Source organism: Neopelma chrysocephalum, unplaced genomic scaffold (genome assembly GCF_003984885.1).
Source record: "Neopelma chrysocephalum unplaced genomic scaffold, ASM398488v2 Primary Assembly neopelma1_67, whole genome shotgun sequence".
In the NCBI taxonomy this organism is placed as follows: Eukaryota; Metazoa; Chordata; class Aves; order Passeriformes; family Pipridae; genus Neopelma; species Neopelma chrysocephalum.
In genome coordinates this window covers 4,097,668-4,115,105 of record NW_020897726.1, presented here as the reverse complement: position 1 = coordinate 4,115,105, position 17,438 = coordinate 4,097,668, and positions in this window count along the sequence as shown.

Here is a 17,438-nt window from a genome sequence, read left to right as displayed (position 1 = left end):
CTGCTTTCTGCTCACTGACAGAGCCACTCTACTTCAGAATCACGTTCAATTGATATCCTCCTTATGTGGACATATATTCATGTCTATTAGAGATGCACAAGACATTTAAGGTCTTGGTCAAGCAACCTGTCCAGATGAGCCCCAGTTGGTACTGTAGGGCAGGGTGACTGCGTGTCTGCAGGGCAGCCCAGACTTGCAGGAGCTATTACCCAGAGACTTAAACACCAACTACTTTTATCTCTGTGTGCACTTTCTACACGAAAGCATTGTAATGGGGTGATGATGCAACAACAACCTGTGAGCTCTCAGCTGGCAAACCAGTTACCACTTGTCAGCTGTCTGACCGATTATCCAGTACACTAAGTATTTGCAGGGGCACGGACATAGCATGATAATGGAGTGTGCTGGCTCAGGGTTTTGCCTGTCATTGGGTTTGCCTTCTGTTGCACAGAGATGGGGAAAATCAGCCATGCATTATCTTGCATGGGGAAGAAGTGGTTTTCCATAGTCCAGAGAATTCAAATTGAGAAGTGGCTTCAATCAATAAGTCTGTCTGGCCTTCTTACTATTGAATAGCAATAGTCTGTGCTAGGAATATATTAGAGAAAGAAAAATAAATAGGAGAAAAATATCTATTTTTGTGAGCAATTGCATCTGTCAAGATGCTCTGACTCTTTTGCGTTTTCAGATTTATCGTTACAAAAAAGATGTTTGTTTCAGCCCTCTCCAGGCTGGTTGCCTTCTCTCATGGATTTAGATGTTCAAAGTACAGGGAGACAAGTCTGTCAGCCAGAGCAGGAGGGGCACAACGAAAGTCACCCAAACATGGTATTGTCTCATCTTTAGATAAAATGATAGTTTTCCTTCCCATACTCCTGTTCTCCTCCTGGCAGCCTTTGTCTAAGACTGCTTGAAGCAGGGTCTGGACAGTTCTGGGTAAACAAGGTTTGATTCAAGATTGACTAGTTTCTTTAATTCTAGAGAGAAATATTTTGTTTGGGAAATGAGGAACAGATCTTTAGACACCCTCATGGATAGGGCTGAGTATTCTGCCGAAATGCTCACCTGTATACCAAGGCATGACCTTAAAATTCCCCTAACACTTATCCTCAGTTGTCAAAGCTGCAGCTCTGCTACACCACAGACATAAACCCTCCTTTATTAATCAAAATCTTTCTCCCATCCAACTTTTCTACCACCTATAACCAAAATCTGCTTGTTCCCATGGAAACTGACAAAGCCCACCTAGCATACCCAACCCACCTAGGAAGGGGGAGGATTTTATGCAGTGCTTCTCAAGTTGCCCCAGGTATCTGTTTCAGGTGTTTCAACAGGGAGTGGAAGTAGTCATTGCAGGACTTCCTACAGTGCTGAGACAATATCTGCACAGAGCAAGCTAGTGTGAGAAACCAGTGTGGTAACTGTAGTGTAGTTTGTGCTGGGTCTGGCTGAGATGGAGTTAACCTTCTTCATAGCAGCCCCTATGGTGCTGTGTATCAGATTTGTGACCAAAAGGAGTGTTGGTATCACATCAGTGTCCTGGCTATTGCTAACCAGTGCTTGTGAAGTGTCAAGGCTTTCTGTTTCTCACTCTGCCCCCACAGTGAGCAGGCTGAGGGTAGGCAGGCATCTGATGGGGCACACAGCCAGAACAGTGGATGTCAGATGGCCAAAAGGATATTCCATTCTTTATAAGGGATACTGCATACCCTATGACATCATAGGCACCACTCCCTGCCTGCCCTGCATCTTTTGGATATTCCCAGTAAAACTGGGAATTTTGGTCTTTCCAAAGTAATCGTTACTCCGAAACCAGGTAGGCTGTCTGCTGGTGGGAGGTGGTGAGTGATTGCCATTGCATCACTTTGCTGGTTTTTTTGCTGTTTCCTTCACTTTAAGTTGTCTTCATCTTGACCTATGAGTTTTTCTTTCTTTCATTTTCTGAATCTCTCTCCTGTCCCACCAAAGAAGAAGTGGGTGATCAGCTTAGCTTAACTACTGACTGGGGTCAATCTGCCTCACGTCATAGAAGTCATTACTTTTCTGGACCTGTGGGATTGCTCTAGCGGGGTTTTGTGGAGGTTTTCCTGGCTTTTCTTGTGATGAGTCAGCTACTTATGCTGCAAGATAGATGAGAACAGTAGTTAAACAGGCTTAACCAGGTACTTGTATTGGTACACATAGAAGTTTGTCTGAAGTGCTGCCATTCATGAGGAGTACTCCTCATGCTATTTTCTATCTTTGAATATCTTTATTTTGTTGTAGAAAATTAAAGATGAGATATGTACTAAAAAAAAGCAGTACAGATCTGTTGCAACATTAGGAAAACATAACTGTGGAATGGACTCCTCCATCAGAGGAACTAGACTAATACCTTTGTTTTAGGACTTCAACAAAAATTTTTATTTTCCTGTTTCTTGCCCTAAAGGAGAAAATACTGAATAAACTGAATAAATTGCAAAGTATTTAATGATACTGTACATATTATGCTTAAAAGACACTGCTCCATTTAAATACTTCACACACAAAGGAAAAAAAAAAGATTGCTGTTAGTGAGGCAAAAGTGAACTTTTTCTAAGACGCTTGAGACTCCTGAACTTTCCTACACATGATGAGTTCTTGAGTTCACGTCTATTTCTCAATACAGAAAATGCATTTCTGTGCCTCAGTTTGGCATCCGTAAGCAGGTCTGAGTGGGCTGGCAGATGACTGAGCTCCTGCCACTCCCTGCCTGCCCTGCATCTTTTGGATGTCCCCAGAAAAACTATGCTTTAGAGTCTCCATTCTTTCCCATAAAGACACGTCTCTGACACAAATCTGCTGTGCTAAGCAAAATTTGCACAGTCTGCTTTTGCCCAATTACAAGCAAATTTGTTTTTGTAGATAAACTTATAATTATAGCACAGCTGGTGGGCAAATGATTGGTTTTAATTTCTCATTTGTTTGTAACTGTGATTTAGTTACTGCAATCCCTGTTATCTGCTCCTTTAAACTTTTAAATATCATAGGGCATCAAAAATGACATTTATTTCCTTTTGACAGAAAACTGCTTTCCACAAAGTGACAATCCATGACGTGAAATTGTGGCATTAATCACAGGCTATTGACAAATACACCATGTGTGAATAAGAATGACTGGAGTCAAATTGAATAAACAAGAGGTCAGGAGATCGCGGAACGTTACCTAGAGCTGTGGTCAGGAGTAATCATCAGGACCATGTCCGTAAAAACACATGATTTGAGTGAAGGTTTTCTTCCTAGTTCCTACAGAATAAGGTTTCAATATGAACACACTTGCCACATGGCAGAGTCCCTGTCTGGGTCCATGAAGGAGATATGACATCAGCAAAATGCTTTTCAAATTATGGAGCCATAGGGTTTTTTTTTTGGTATGATTAGGCTAAATGTGAAGCAGTTTTCCTTCTTCCTAGATTTTCTGGGCAAAATATACAGGAATTAAAAAGGGAGATACTAAGAACCCAAAGCAAAACTCACTTCTTCCCCCAGGAGAGAGAGAGTTGATCCTCCTAAGCTGAGAGGACCTGTGAATTGCTTTACTCAACATTAAACTTCTGGGTGCACCTGGGGTTTATTAAATTTCAGAGGCCATCCTTATGTTTCTGTTTTAAGTGTTACACATTCTTCTGTTGTGCTTTTGAAGTGAATTAGTCAGTAGGCAGAGAGCACTGCATAACGCCTTCCTCCAAAAATTGAGAGTTTTGACATCGTACCCATAAATCTACCTCCAGAGCCAATGTGTACCTACTGCATGTTTTCCTCTGTCTAATTATATTTATTATAACTGTTTCACTTTTGCTCCTCTGTAACCATGACAGCTCTAAGGTCAGATCTCTCTAAGGTCAGATCTCCAGCCTCATCCAGCATCCACTTTCCCATTTAAGTTGTTTCTTCTAAAGTTGATGTGGAAACAATTGCTGCAGGCCATGGGAAGGTGAAAAGGTGGATTTTGAGGCTTAGGCAGAATATAAAAGATGAGTTTTACATTTCTGCACCATTCCGGGCTCTGCATAGGGTCTGTGGATCTCCTGCCCAGTACATTTCTCAGCAGGCTGTGAACCAGGTCCATTGATTTCTTCTGAAAGATGTATCTGACTTGCTGCAGCTGAACAGATTAAGCTACGCGTTAGAAATTATTACATCAACAGTTCTAAAATGCAGATCTTCAAACATATAAAAATTACTAATTCTTTAAAGAGGAAGGAACTGCACATATCCATTAGTAGTTCTCATGTAAGAAAAAATGACTAAACTTACAATTTTATCAGTAAGCACCTTGAATGCATTTAAGTTTGACCAAACTTAAAATTACAATGATCCAACAATATGATGCCATTCATTTATTTTAAAGTGAAGAAAAAACAGTCTCTCCAGACCAAAAAAAGTAGAGAAGTGTAGAACCCCATCAAAATATATAATACCATCTATATTCTGAGATGTTTAATAACATCTGTCTCTCCATCAGACACCAAAATGCTACCACATGGATCATTCAGTTATTGTGGGGGGAAAACCCCCCTTCTGAAAAGTTCGCAGTGGTGGAACCATTCCTGTGCATTTGTCCCATTGGTGGCAAGGCTGCTGGAGCTGCAGCTCAGCACCTGGGCACAAATCACTAACACCCCCTGTGCAAGCCAGTGAGGCTGCCTTGATCACACACACATCTGGATGATTTGAAACATCCTCTGCTCAAATTCTTTTGGTTTTTCTCTGGTAGTTTTTGCCCTTTTCCAACACATCTTGAGAGAGCAAGCACTGCTATAGCAAGGTATATCACCATTTCTTAATGTGAGGTTTATCATAGAATCATAGAATAGTTTAGGTTGGAAAAAACCTGTAGGATCATCACATCTAACCATTAACCACTTCTTTGGGCAGCCTGTTCCAGGGCTTGACAACCCTTTTACTGAAGACATTTCTCCTAATATCCAATCTAAACCAGGGATGACACAACTTGAGGTCATTTCCTCTGGTCCTATTGCTTGTTACTTGGGAGAAGTCCTGTTTAATTCTATGAAATAGAGAGACTTCAAGCATGTGATTTATGTATTTCCTGAAGCATGTGCACGAGTGGACACACAAAATTACTAGATGTTTCAGTCAAATATTTCTGAGATTAAAAATCTAAAGAACATAAGGTATCTAGAATGTCAACTGATTGATGTTCCCATTAATCTTAATGAAATCAAACATGAATTAAGCCTACTGGAAGGCTACAGCCTACCTTTGGACAAGTGTCTTATGTTATTTTTAGTGCTGGAATTAATTTCAGCATGTTGCTTAATGGTGCTGCTAAAACAAATATGTTTTGCAGAAGAGAAGTACTGGTAGAACAGGACATGACAGAAGAAAAAAGATGTATTCATAAAGAATTCTTCTATTCATTTTTATATGAATAAATTAATTAGAATTCCGGCAATTATTGTGTCCCTAAAGGTCTGCTGTTTGTTTGTGAGCTGTACAATGTACTGAGTTTATTATAAAATTAATGCTGCTATGGTTCCCTGGTTGACTATCAGACATCTTTGATGCGAGGTATCTTATAGGCAACATATCATCCCAGATTCACTGTCACAAGCAAAAAGATTTCACACACACACACGCACAAAAGAAACAAAGCAAAAAAAAGTTTTAAAATATGCATTTAATTTAGATTTCTAAGTGCAGCCTTCTTTAAGGGCATAAATTCTTAATTAGGAATTTTCCCAAGTGACAAATTATTTCAGATGTCTTATTGTGGATACTTTTTGTGTAAACACTCTTCTACGACCCTAGAGCAAATCCTGTTTAAAAAAGTAGGATTTTTGGTAGCCACTACAATGTGAAGTTGGAATTGGAGCAGGAATTTTCTATACTGCATCATACAATGGACTTGAACACCCATCTGTGGTATTTTCCCAATGCTTCCTCTCATTAACATCAGTGGGAAACTCAAAGTTCTCAGCAGTCAGTTTTTTATGTCTGTCATTGTTTAAAGTTTGTGAATTGCAGGGAAATTTGGGTAATTTCTTTCTGTCTCCTTGATGGTGATAGCAGGCATTCTGGGCATCAGAAACAAGAATGAAACCAAGAGACAATAGCTAAAGATCTCCTTTTTGCACTCTGCCTGGGCTCAGCTTGGAGGATATTGCAATGTAAAACGAGTTCCTAGAATTGTAACTTTTTTCTTCTATGAAGTCTTAATGCTCTAGGACTTGGTTCCGTGAAGTATTGAGCCCTCTGAAATAACCACAAATGATTGGTGAGATATATATGCCTGAAGACAATGTATTTCAGTGGGTTCTTGCTCTAGAAGTGAACACCTGGCTTGGGTGAAACTAAGGGGAGTGTCACTGCAAAAACTTTGTCTCTCCCATTAGATGTGGTACAGAGCACAGTCCGCTTTAACTGATGTCAGCTGTGTATAGTGGAAGGAGCTTTCTTACCCTGCCTGCATCATTCCCACCTGCTGTGTCCCATGCAGGATCAAACTTCTGGAAGGAACAGAAGGCTAGGTGGTGCTATCAACGCTAATCAGATATATCTTGCATGAAAGATTTCAAAACAAACCAACAAATCCATTTTTCAATTTGCTTGAAGTGACTCCTTGTCTTTTAGTAAAGTCTGTTTGAAAAAAAGTTGAGGAGATTTTGTGCCTTATTTTAAAAAAAAAATCCAGTAACAACATTCCTCAACTGATAGCCTGTACAGGTCCACCACAGAAACCCACACTGAGTCAAATCACATCTTCCTCAAAGCAAACGTCTCTGCATTTCCATCAGGCAAATGTAGTCAGAGGAGGACTATTCTGTCTTCCCTAGCAGTGGCAGAATGAATGGGCTCTGCTAGGACTATTTGTACAGGAAATTTGATTGCTAATAAGCTTTAGAAGGTGACGTTAAAATGTTATGAAAATGAGGACTACCGAGATCAATAGAGAAACTGATGTTCTGGAAAACCAGATCCAATTAAATGGAGATCTTGATGTACTGAATACATCTGCTCTGCATGGGCAGTGCATCACAGCCACAGTAAACACATTCAGTTCACTGTTCACAGACCAACCTGTCCCCAACTCCCGTCATGGAGAGACCTGCAGGAAAACATCAAAAGTGCCCAACAGAGTCCCAGTCACTGAAGTCCCCTAATGGGAGTGAGCTCTGGGCAAGCAAGCTGAGCAGAGTTCGTGCTGAGCCCTGCCAGGGGCCACCACTGCAGCATCGTGCTGGCACCAGTGCTCGAGGGAGGCAAATCAACCAAATAACCATGCAAACTATCAAGGAAGAACAATTTCCTCACAGTTCTAGAACATCATTCAGAGACAAAGAATAGAAATACCTGTAACCACTGTTGTTTATGGGAATAAAAGTCGATACAAATACACAAAATTGTTCTCCAGCTGTTACTGGTCTAAACCTGTTACAGGTCTAAACCTTCTGTCTCTTGCTCGACTATATTCTGTAGTATTTCTGCCTCTAGTAGAATGAATTTTGAGAAAAGAGAGAGCAGCTAGTGTGGCTTTTTTTTTGCCTAAAATGTATGATCAGATTTTTTCTATCATAAAGTGAGAACTACAGGTTGAAACTTGAAATGAACAAGGCAAAGGAAATAACTTTGGTCCTGAATCATATGAAAAATATATTCCTATAATAATAATGTTAAGCGCAGAGGAAAGATACATAAAGCATTACATTAATATTTTGGGCTTATTTTAATATGATTCAGAGTCCAGCAAAGCAATCTAGCATAAGTTCAATTTTAAATGTGAAGCCTGTCCTTCTAAGACATATTAGATGCTTTACCAGGTCAAATCTTATTATAATAAGACATTAGGAAAAAAGGAAGAAACTGCAAATTTTGATTTTTTGTTTTAGATATGCCCTTTAAAATCTATTTGTAACACATAATTAAGATAATATTGGAATTTCTGTAGGCACGGAGATTAGTATGGCCTGCTCAGGCAATACTGGAAATCAAATGTGTAATAATTGCAATCATAGACCAAGTGGAATTTCTGTTTGACCTGAAAAAATGTTTGTGAGCAAACACTAATACTGCCCAGAAAGTTCTAACTGTATGATATGGTATGAAATAATTATAGAATATAGAAATAAAGGCAAGGAAAAAAAGGAAGCAATTGATAAGAAAAAAATAGTCAAATGTTAAAACATTTCCCCAAAATCCTATTGCAACTTTCATATTCATCTGTTGAGCCAAGCAGAGAAAGAACTTTCCTCATAACTGTGGTGGACAAGCAGAAAGATGGTAGGTAGTGAGACAGGAGCTTTGAACCTGAGATGTCCAGTCAGGGGAGCTTTCGCAAAGTCACACTTGTCGGGGAGAGCAATAGACCAAAACTCAATCCGCAGGAAAAAACATACTGCATTCCTGCTTCTCCTATGCGACTTTTTTTTAACCAGTGTTGCTCTCTGATCTGCAGTGTCTACATTTATTTAAATTAAAACAGAAGTTTATGCATAAAGGTGAAGTTGGAGTATTAAGCAATATTAAGAAACAGACCCTGAATGTCATGTGGTACAACTGACTGTACCACATAGCACATAAAATTGAAATTTCTCTCTCTGTCTTAATGCTATATGATTTTTCTAGAATTTAGTATACTTTTTATACTTCATAACACGATCCTTTCATAACAAAAATTGTTACGATTTGAGCTGTACATCAGAATTAATTTTATTTTATTTTTTTGTACAGATTCTGCAATGCTGTTAACACAATTCCTCTGCCTTTTTCCCCCCCTGTTTCTTTCAGTACAGCATAGCACCGTTCTTTTTATCATTTCAGGTTATTTTCTCCTGGTCGAACTAATGAAATATGATTCTGGAGTGAGAGCAACCCTCAGTGACCTGTCGGGCTGGGGGTGGAAGAGCACAGTTTCCACAGGGAAGATAGAGCTCTTTGGTGAGCAGGCTTTCTCAAGAGCTTTGGCTTTTATTTACTTTGGTTTTCTATTTCAGGGGGAAAAAAATCCTAAATCTGTGAATGAAAGCTGAAGACTAGTTAAAAATCATTATGTTTTTCTAGTGGTAAAAATAGAAAATTCACCCTGTCTTTTATATCCCGGATATGGGAGCCCCAAATAATTATCGCTTCATCTGATATGTTACAAACACTGACATGCGCAAGGTAAATATTTTTCTTCAAGCGGGAGTGTTTGTAAGGAAATTGTGAAGAAAAAAAATGAAGTAAAAGATCAGACAGTTCATGTAAATGCCAAATATTATTTGTAATGGAATGAGAAAGCAGAATGGAAAGATTACAGATAGCTCTTCTGAGTATAAGGAAATGTAAATGAAGAAGCAGAATCAAGAAGGCATAATACTGTATCCTCTAAGATAAATCAAAATGTTAAGGAATGGATAACAATCTCCTGGGAGAATGACAGTGTCCATGCATGCTTCTGCAAAGATGATCGTGGAAAATAAGCATTGAGGCTGTAGTAGTTTCGGTATACCCTGTGTAAGAAACATACTAATAAATGGGCTAGAAATAACAGAAAAGACACAGTAAAAATTAGAAGACTGAAAGTGGTCTCATTTACACTTTCTGGAGCATAGCTAAGGAAAGCATTTTTTTCGGTGTTTCAAAACAGCTAACAAAGATCTAGAAGCTGACAGCTAGGAGTAAAAATGAGCCTAAATGCATTTTTTAGCAGTGAGGGTAACTCACCTTTGCAGTGATCTCCTATAGCAGTAGCAATCCACTCATAATTTCTTTAATCAAAATGAGATTTTTTTTTCTGAAAATCATGCTGCAATTTGCATGAGGTTTTACTCAGAAAGTCCTATGGCTTTGTAATCTCAGAAACACACTATCCAGGGGTCGTCAGACTTCAGATGCAAAGTGGTGTCTAAGGTTGTTAGAGAAATAGAGGCAAAAGCTGAGGCACACTTAGTGGTTTTTCACTTAGTGAACTTGAGGCACTGGTTCCTTCAGCCTAGCATCTTCGAGAAGTTGTGGACTAGAATTAAGATTGAAAAATAGCCTTTCCTTATTTATTATTGGTTTATGACTTTTTATGGCATTCCTGACGAAAAGAGGACATAACTGCTAGTCCAGGTGCTGTATTGCACAGGAAGCTGTATCTGCCTCAAGGACAGAGGATGATATCCCACACCTTGAGCAAGCACAGCATCTGATGGCACATGTGGGATGCAAAACATCTATTGAACTCTAACCCCAGATGTTGCTTGGGAGCACCTAGCACTGGGCAAACACATAACAAGGGGTGTAACTACAGTAAAGGGTCTGTGGAGAGTGTCAGGGTAGCCCAGGATTGACTATCCTCTTCTCTGAGACAGTTGCTGCCATGTGGGCTGAGCTTTCTGGGGCAGGACTCCTGCTCTTGGGGTCAGCAGCAAAGCTGCAACACAAGAGTAGCCATCTGGCCCCAGGAAAATTTGCCATAGCCTCCTGGAATTTTGTCTGCTCTCCTTGCATGTCATGAGAGAGGAGAAGTCCTACAGCACTTTCCCCTTTGCTTGCTGGGGATGGTGGCCTCGGCTCTGCCCTGGAAGCACAGGCACAGCAATGTGTCAGCCCCAGAAGTGATGACTCCGCTTCTTACTGAGCCTGCAGATATTGGAAGAGTTGGGTCTTTGACTCAGCATCTAAGGAGGCATCTTCCACAGTTTATGACCTGCTTTGTGTAATTACTTCAGTGAGAAAGTCAGTTATGTCATTAGTAGTTGCAGTTAAATCTTTAACCATCTTAGCTAACCACCTCAGCTAACCACCTCTCTTTTCCAGGGATTTCTCCCTCTGCCATGGAAGAGTTGTGTAAAGCCCTAAGCATGGCATGTTTTTAGCCACCGCCATCATTTTGCATACAGGTGGATGTGATGATGTATTTCCCTTAAACAATGGGCCTTTTGTTCATCCACCAGCATGATAGTCTATATGTCATTGCCCTGACATCCCCTGTGATGAGGTGACAGCCTACCATCAGTGCAGCATGAATTTTGGCATCTCCTCAGTGCTTATATGTCCTTACTAACTTCAGATTCAGTCCATGATGCACATTTAGTGGGACTTTTCCACTTGTTTTATCACTCAAGTCTGGCTGAATACGCCGGAGGCTGACAGCTCCCTTACCGCCAGGAGGATACAAAATAAACCTCTCAGCCAGTGATAATATTCCAGCAGCATCCCTCATTGTGCAGCCTTCACAGGGTGGAGAGCCATGCATCTTTGAAGGAATAATAGAGCAGCTCAGTTGAGCTCCAGGCAAAGAGCAAAAGTTTTTCCAGAAGTCCTAGCCATGGAGTGAGAATACAGTCTACTCTTTGCTTACATCAGGCTAGGACAGCCTGTGTGCTAAGACAGTGGTGTAAGTTGTTGAAGGACTTCAAAGTGATGTCCTGTTTTTAATTTCTGCTGCAGTACTGAACTGTAGATGTCTGGATACTCAGTGTCAGACAAGAACACTTCTGTTCCTATAAAACTTCTGTGCATGCCAGTGAAACTGCTTGTCCCCACCATGCTAGAAGAGGTGCTTAGTACTTCAGATTTAATATAGCAAAAACTATTTATCCTGTTCATAACTGTAGCTCAGATTAGTATTTTAAGCAACACAATTCACATTTTAGTTTGGGTCTGAAAAGACATATAAGGCAGCTCTGAATGATGTTGAATAAATAGAACAAAATTTCCTTAATAATTTGTAAATTATTTGCTTGTTTACACATAAAATAAGTAGAACTTCATGCACTGGATTTGTATAAAGTAAGAAGTCAATCACCATGAAAGTAAATGTTCCCCTATTCTCACACTATCATATTGATATACTATGAAGGTAACATCATTGCCAGAATGAGTTTATGAATCTTTCAGAAATATTTTAATGTCAATAAGCAAAAAGCATCTTATAAAAATGTAACAACTGATTTGGCAGGTGAATAAAGAATTGAACTTGGACAAAAATCATCAAAATCAGTCTTTCCTTCGACTTCAATAGATGTAGATTACACTTCAAATATTTTAACGTCGATATATCACTAAAGAAAGTCAAGAGTAGTGAAGAGGATCTGGGTGACTAGAAGCTACAGCTCTGCTTCTAGAAGCAAGGGGCAGCTGTGTATGGAGACAGTCTCCCAAAGCAAACAGGGAGCCTTAAGGCTTCTCTAAATGAAGTCCATAAGGAGTGTCCAAAAGGAGTGTCCATAAGGCGTGTCCATAAGGAGCGGAGAGTGGTGGACTTTCTTGGGATATTCCTTTTAGTGTTTTTCCATCACGAGATACCACCTCTTCAGAAATTAGGTATTTCATGGGAAATAGGTTCATTTTATGAAAGTTCTGCTGTAACCTCAATCCCATATTGAGTGTGCAGGGGCCTGGGCAACCTTGGTGACTGTCATAGGAATAGCTGGCAACACTGATCCCAGAGCCAGGGACCCTGTGCAGCTGGGAGGGCTGGAATAACTGTCTGGCATGGATAAGAGACAGCTTTTCTTGAATATTTCTACTCTGAATCAATGCTTAGTTCAAAAGCCAGTCAGACTCTGGAAAAGCCAGCTGCTCACTTAAATAGAAACTATTTTTACCAGTGGTAGTTGCATCAATCAGGGTACATACAAGCTGATAAGTATCCTCTCCTTATGGAAGATGGACACATTCATCTTCTGAGTAGGAAATAAAGAGTTGCATTTTCTGTCTTTTCTTTCCCCCATGTGGCTAAAATGTGAAAAATTGATCTATCAGCATTTCTTAGGCACTTACTAAAAGTACCGCTAATGGCTCCTGACAAAAGGTGTGCTGACATAGCCCTAAACAGGCATGTCCACCCAGGACACATTATGTCACCTGGCCATAATCCCACCAGGCGAATTCACACATCCCAGACTCCACCATCTGTGACCACGGTATCCCAGCTATGTCCCACACAGCTGCTTTTCTTCCTTGGATACTAGTGCTTTCCCTGAAAGCCCTGGAGGTGTTTGGCCATCCTCACCTGGCAAACACCATCCATTTCTTCTTCCCAATTCCTTCCTCCCTCTCCCCTCTTCCCCTGCAGCAGGACCTGGTTTCTCCAGTAATTTTAGGCATTATGAGTGTTTGGCAACTTCTTTGCCTGCTGGGGTTATGGACATCTTCCACAAGGCCTTTAAGAGCATCCACCCGCAAAGCTGCCAACACATTCAGTACAAATACACCTAACTTCCTCAGGTACGGACTGTACTCTCCAGTCCTGCACTGCTCAGGCTGTGACACTGCCTGTCACTCCAACATTCTAAATTATTCTCCCTGACAGCCATTTTTCAAGAGCTTTTTTGTGTTGGTGTTCAACACTGATTGCTGTTGTAAATATTTCACTGTATTAAAAGCTTGCAGGTGGTTTTCTTTTTATTTTCAGCATTTCCATTCTGTGCCATTTTGATGGGATACTTGAAAGAAGATTGAAGAATTTCCACTTAGCATCTGAACTTCAATTTTTATTGGTGCCAGGTCAGGTTCTGAATTTAAATTAATCTACACATTTCCTTTCTTTCCTTCTTCCCTTTAATTTTCTCCCTCATCTTCACTCCCATGGGATAGCATGCCTTTTGCAAAAGCCATTCTAATGCTTTTCCCATCTATGATCAGTACACTGCCAGAGTTAGCACAAAAGCACGTAGAAGAAGGATGAGAAATCAGAAACATCCACTCAGACATCTCTCATTTCTTCTAATGTGTCTCAAAATGACACAAATTAACACAATCCATCTTGGAGAACTAGTCAGAATGTTGCACTTTCAAAATGTGGTGGTTGTGAGTTTGCTTTGTTTTGTTTTTTAAAAAGGATTTTTCCATTAGTGTTCATCATCTTTCAATAAATAAAAAAGCCCAAGGAGAGTTGTTTGGAAAAATTATGTTGTGCTCTACTCCCTCTCCCCACACATTTTGTTGTTGCTAACAGAGAGCAGGAGTGAGACAGTGGGCTTGTTCAAGGTCTGTGCTGCTGCTGTCACTTGCTCTCTGCCCCCAGACCTGCCCCTCCATTGCCCAGACTGGTGCCAGGGAGATGGAGGTAGCAAGAAGCATCAAAGGTTTTTGAGGTCCTCTTGGGAGCCCCCCTCTGTCTGCCATGGAGTCCAATCAGCAGCTGGACTTTGATGATCCTTTGTGGGTCCCTTCCAACTCAGAATATTCTGTGATTCTGTGATTTCACACACCTTTGCCTTGGTAGAAAGGTAAAAGCAACTGAGTTTAAAACCAGTAAGTGGCTTGAGGGAAGAGAATTCAGATAAGCTGAAATGTTTCGGTAAGTAGCTTTGGAAAAAAAGATTTTAACAAATTTTTTCCCCCATGCACTAGGATTGTATTCCAGTCAGCCTATTTAACCGCTTGATTGCCTGACTTCTCCCTGCAAAAGCCAAATTTGCTCCTGGCTGTGAGTTTGCACTCTTAAAATACTGCTTTAAAAGCCACTTGCACTCTTTAAATAAAAGAAACAGGAAGATAGCCTGCTAACTGCAGAAGTCTGTGTATCCAGAATAGATAACCCTGGAACAAAAGTAAACATCAGCATCAACAGAGCTACCAGAAGGTGAGTTAATCCATATGCTTCAGAGGAGCCATTAACACAGCAGTTTCTGTCAACCAAAACCCTTTTGAGCTTACCTGACTACTACTCACGGCAGTCAGCAAGGCCTTTACACATCCTCTATTGATTGTGGTGGGGTTGCTGGTGTAATAGCTTACCAGCAGGAAACTGTCCTACAGACTCTGCTGCTGTGGGAGTCCACAGCACAGTATGGGAATATCTACTGTACAGTATGGATATATGGAATGCAAGTTGTGTGGAAGCACTGTTTTGTTCTCCAAAATAGCTTCCCTGTTGAAACACTGACAGTCTCTGTGAGTTTCAGCTGCTTAAACAACATCTTTATGAGCTTCAAAGGCCAGGGGAAGAAGTCTGTATTTTTGCTTGGCACTAAAATGGCTGTTAGAACAAAGCAGACAATCTGTTTGTAATTCTGTCAGTGACATTATCTTCTGCATAAAGTTGCATCCAAATTAGCTGGCATGGAGGAGCTGCACGGATGTGGATGAGGAACTCCATTAATCTTCTTATTTCTTTCCCTGTTGTGCTGGTTTTGGCTGAGGCAGACTTAATTGTCTTCACAGTGGCAAGTATGGGGCTGAGTTTTGGATTTGTGCTACACAGGGTTGATAATATAGAGATGTTTTTGTTATTGCTGAGCAGTTCTTACACAGGGTCAAGGCCTTGTCTGCTTTCCATACCTCCATGCTGGTAAGGAGACTGAGGGTGCAAGAGAAGTTGGGAGGACACATGGCCAGGACAGGTGACCCAAACTGACCAAAGAGATATTCCAGGCCATATGACATCACACACAGTATATAAAGCTGGGGGAAAGATGGAAGAAGTGGGGGACTTTTGGAGTGATGGCATTTGTCTTCCCAAGTAACTTGTGTTTATCTCAACCCAGGAGTTTTCTAGCTTTTATCCTTTCGATTCTTTCACCCAATCCCACCAGTGGGGGTGAGCAAGCAGCTGCATGGGGCTTGGTTTATGACTGGAGTTAAACCATGACACTGTACTTCTTGCAAGGCCCCTGAATGCTGTCTAGCTCAGAAAGCCAGGGAGTTTAATTGTGGCCTTGTAAAAGAAAGTTAAAGAGATGTCAGCATGAAGACTGTATCTGGCAAATCATGTAGGTACAATTAATGTTCAGGCTGTTTGAATATGTGAAGTGTGTGTGGCCTCACTTTATTGCTGGACAAAATCAAGGAACTCAAATGGAATAAGTGTATCACTCTATAGTATCTGGCTTTAAAGACTTTTTGTCATCTTGATCTGCTTTTTTTTGGAATCTGCCTTCACAGCTGCACTGGGTCTAACAAAGCAATTTCCCAGTACCTGTGGGATCCACCTCTTAGGAAGTGGATTCTCAGATGGATCTTCACCAAAAACAGCAACAGCTGGTATTGTATCTACCAGCTTTAGCCCTTTCCGAGCTCTCCGTGAAGATCTAGCTAAATGTCTCATCCTGGGACTTACTCAGGCACTCAGCTCTTGATAAAGGCAGTAACCTGCTTACAAGAAATGAGAATTTTTTTTTGTGGAAAAGACCCTGAGATGGTAGGAGCAGATAACAGTCACATGCAGTGATGACAATGATGATGATGATTACGATGATGATGATGTATTTGGCAACAGACAGGCCTGGAGGTAGGATAGCTGGAAAGATCCTGGGTTTATTATGCTTTCCACTAGGATTTCATCACAGACTAAAAGTGCTATTTCCTGCAATTTGGCTTCCTGTTGTCATTCTTTCCTGATACTTCATTTGGTACTGCCTTTGTGTCTCTTCCTTTCTATGTCAAGAGTGCAACTTGCTCCCATGGTTAGTCAGCTCTCCAGTGGGGCTGACAGTCTGCTGTAGCTTCGGAAGGTTTTACGATCCTCTGCTGCTAGTCCTGAAAAAGCCTCTCTTTGGGCTGCAGGTTGCACTGGTCCAGGTGACCTCTGGCATATTTTTCTGCCCAAATTATTCCATGAATCTAAGAAGGAGACATTTAGCTCCCAAGCAACCAGGTGAGAGGTGGATATGTGCTTCAGTGGCTGGAAGGCCACAGACTCTTTTAGGAAAGTATGATGGATGATTTAATGAATCATTATAACTGTGTGGGCTCTGTCTTCCAGTGGGTGAGATCTGTTTCATTTCAGCTTTGTCTCACATTTTAAAGAAGGAAAAAAGTACTCTTCTGGAACTTTTTATTTATATTTCACAATAAAATCTTTGACAGCTGAAATAAAGCCATCGTGGATTTATTCTTCTCAAAAGTACGGACTCAAACTCACAGACAAGTAGAAATTGTGGGAAAAGAAATAGAAGATTTGGACATATAAGGAAAATAAGTGATAAATCACAATGAAGTGGGAAGATGGTGGGCAGGTGATATGGCTTTGAGCATCAAGGCTGACAGCCATTTCCCCTCTGTCCATTTTCTGCCTCAGCTGAGCAGAATTCAAATAGAGTAGGAGGAAAGGCCATGACAACATCATAGTGTTTAGAGAACAAGAACCAAGGGTGCTCTCCCACTAACCTTAATTTTTCAGGACTCAGGGGACCAGGCAGTCCTCATGACAAAATGTTACACCTGGGCAAGTAGTTTCCGAAGGCTCATAGAGCACTTGTCTGTGTTTCTGGAGCCAAAAGAGGGTTGAGGGGCTCATGAGGTGTGGCTTCAAGCAAGACAGTTGTCTGCTTGTGCTTTCACAGCTAGGCTCTGCATCTCCTTCACCTTTCTTTCCCGTAAGTCAATGTGAGCTTCTGCTTGGCCACAGAGAGGAGATGATCATGGAGAGACCTTTCTGATGCCAAAGAAAGACTGAAGAAGGAAAAACGTTACAAATTCTATGTGCTGGGGTGTCCTGGTTAGAACGGCTGGGACCAATTCATCCCTGGATGGGTGTA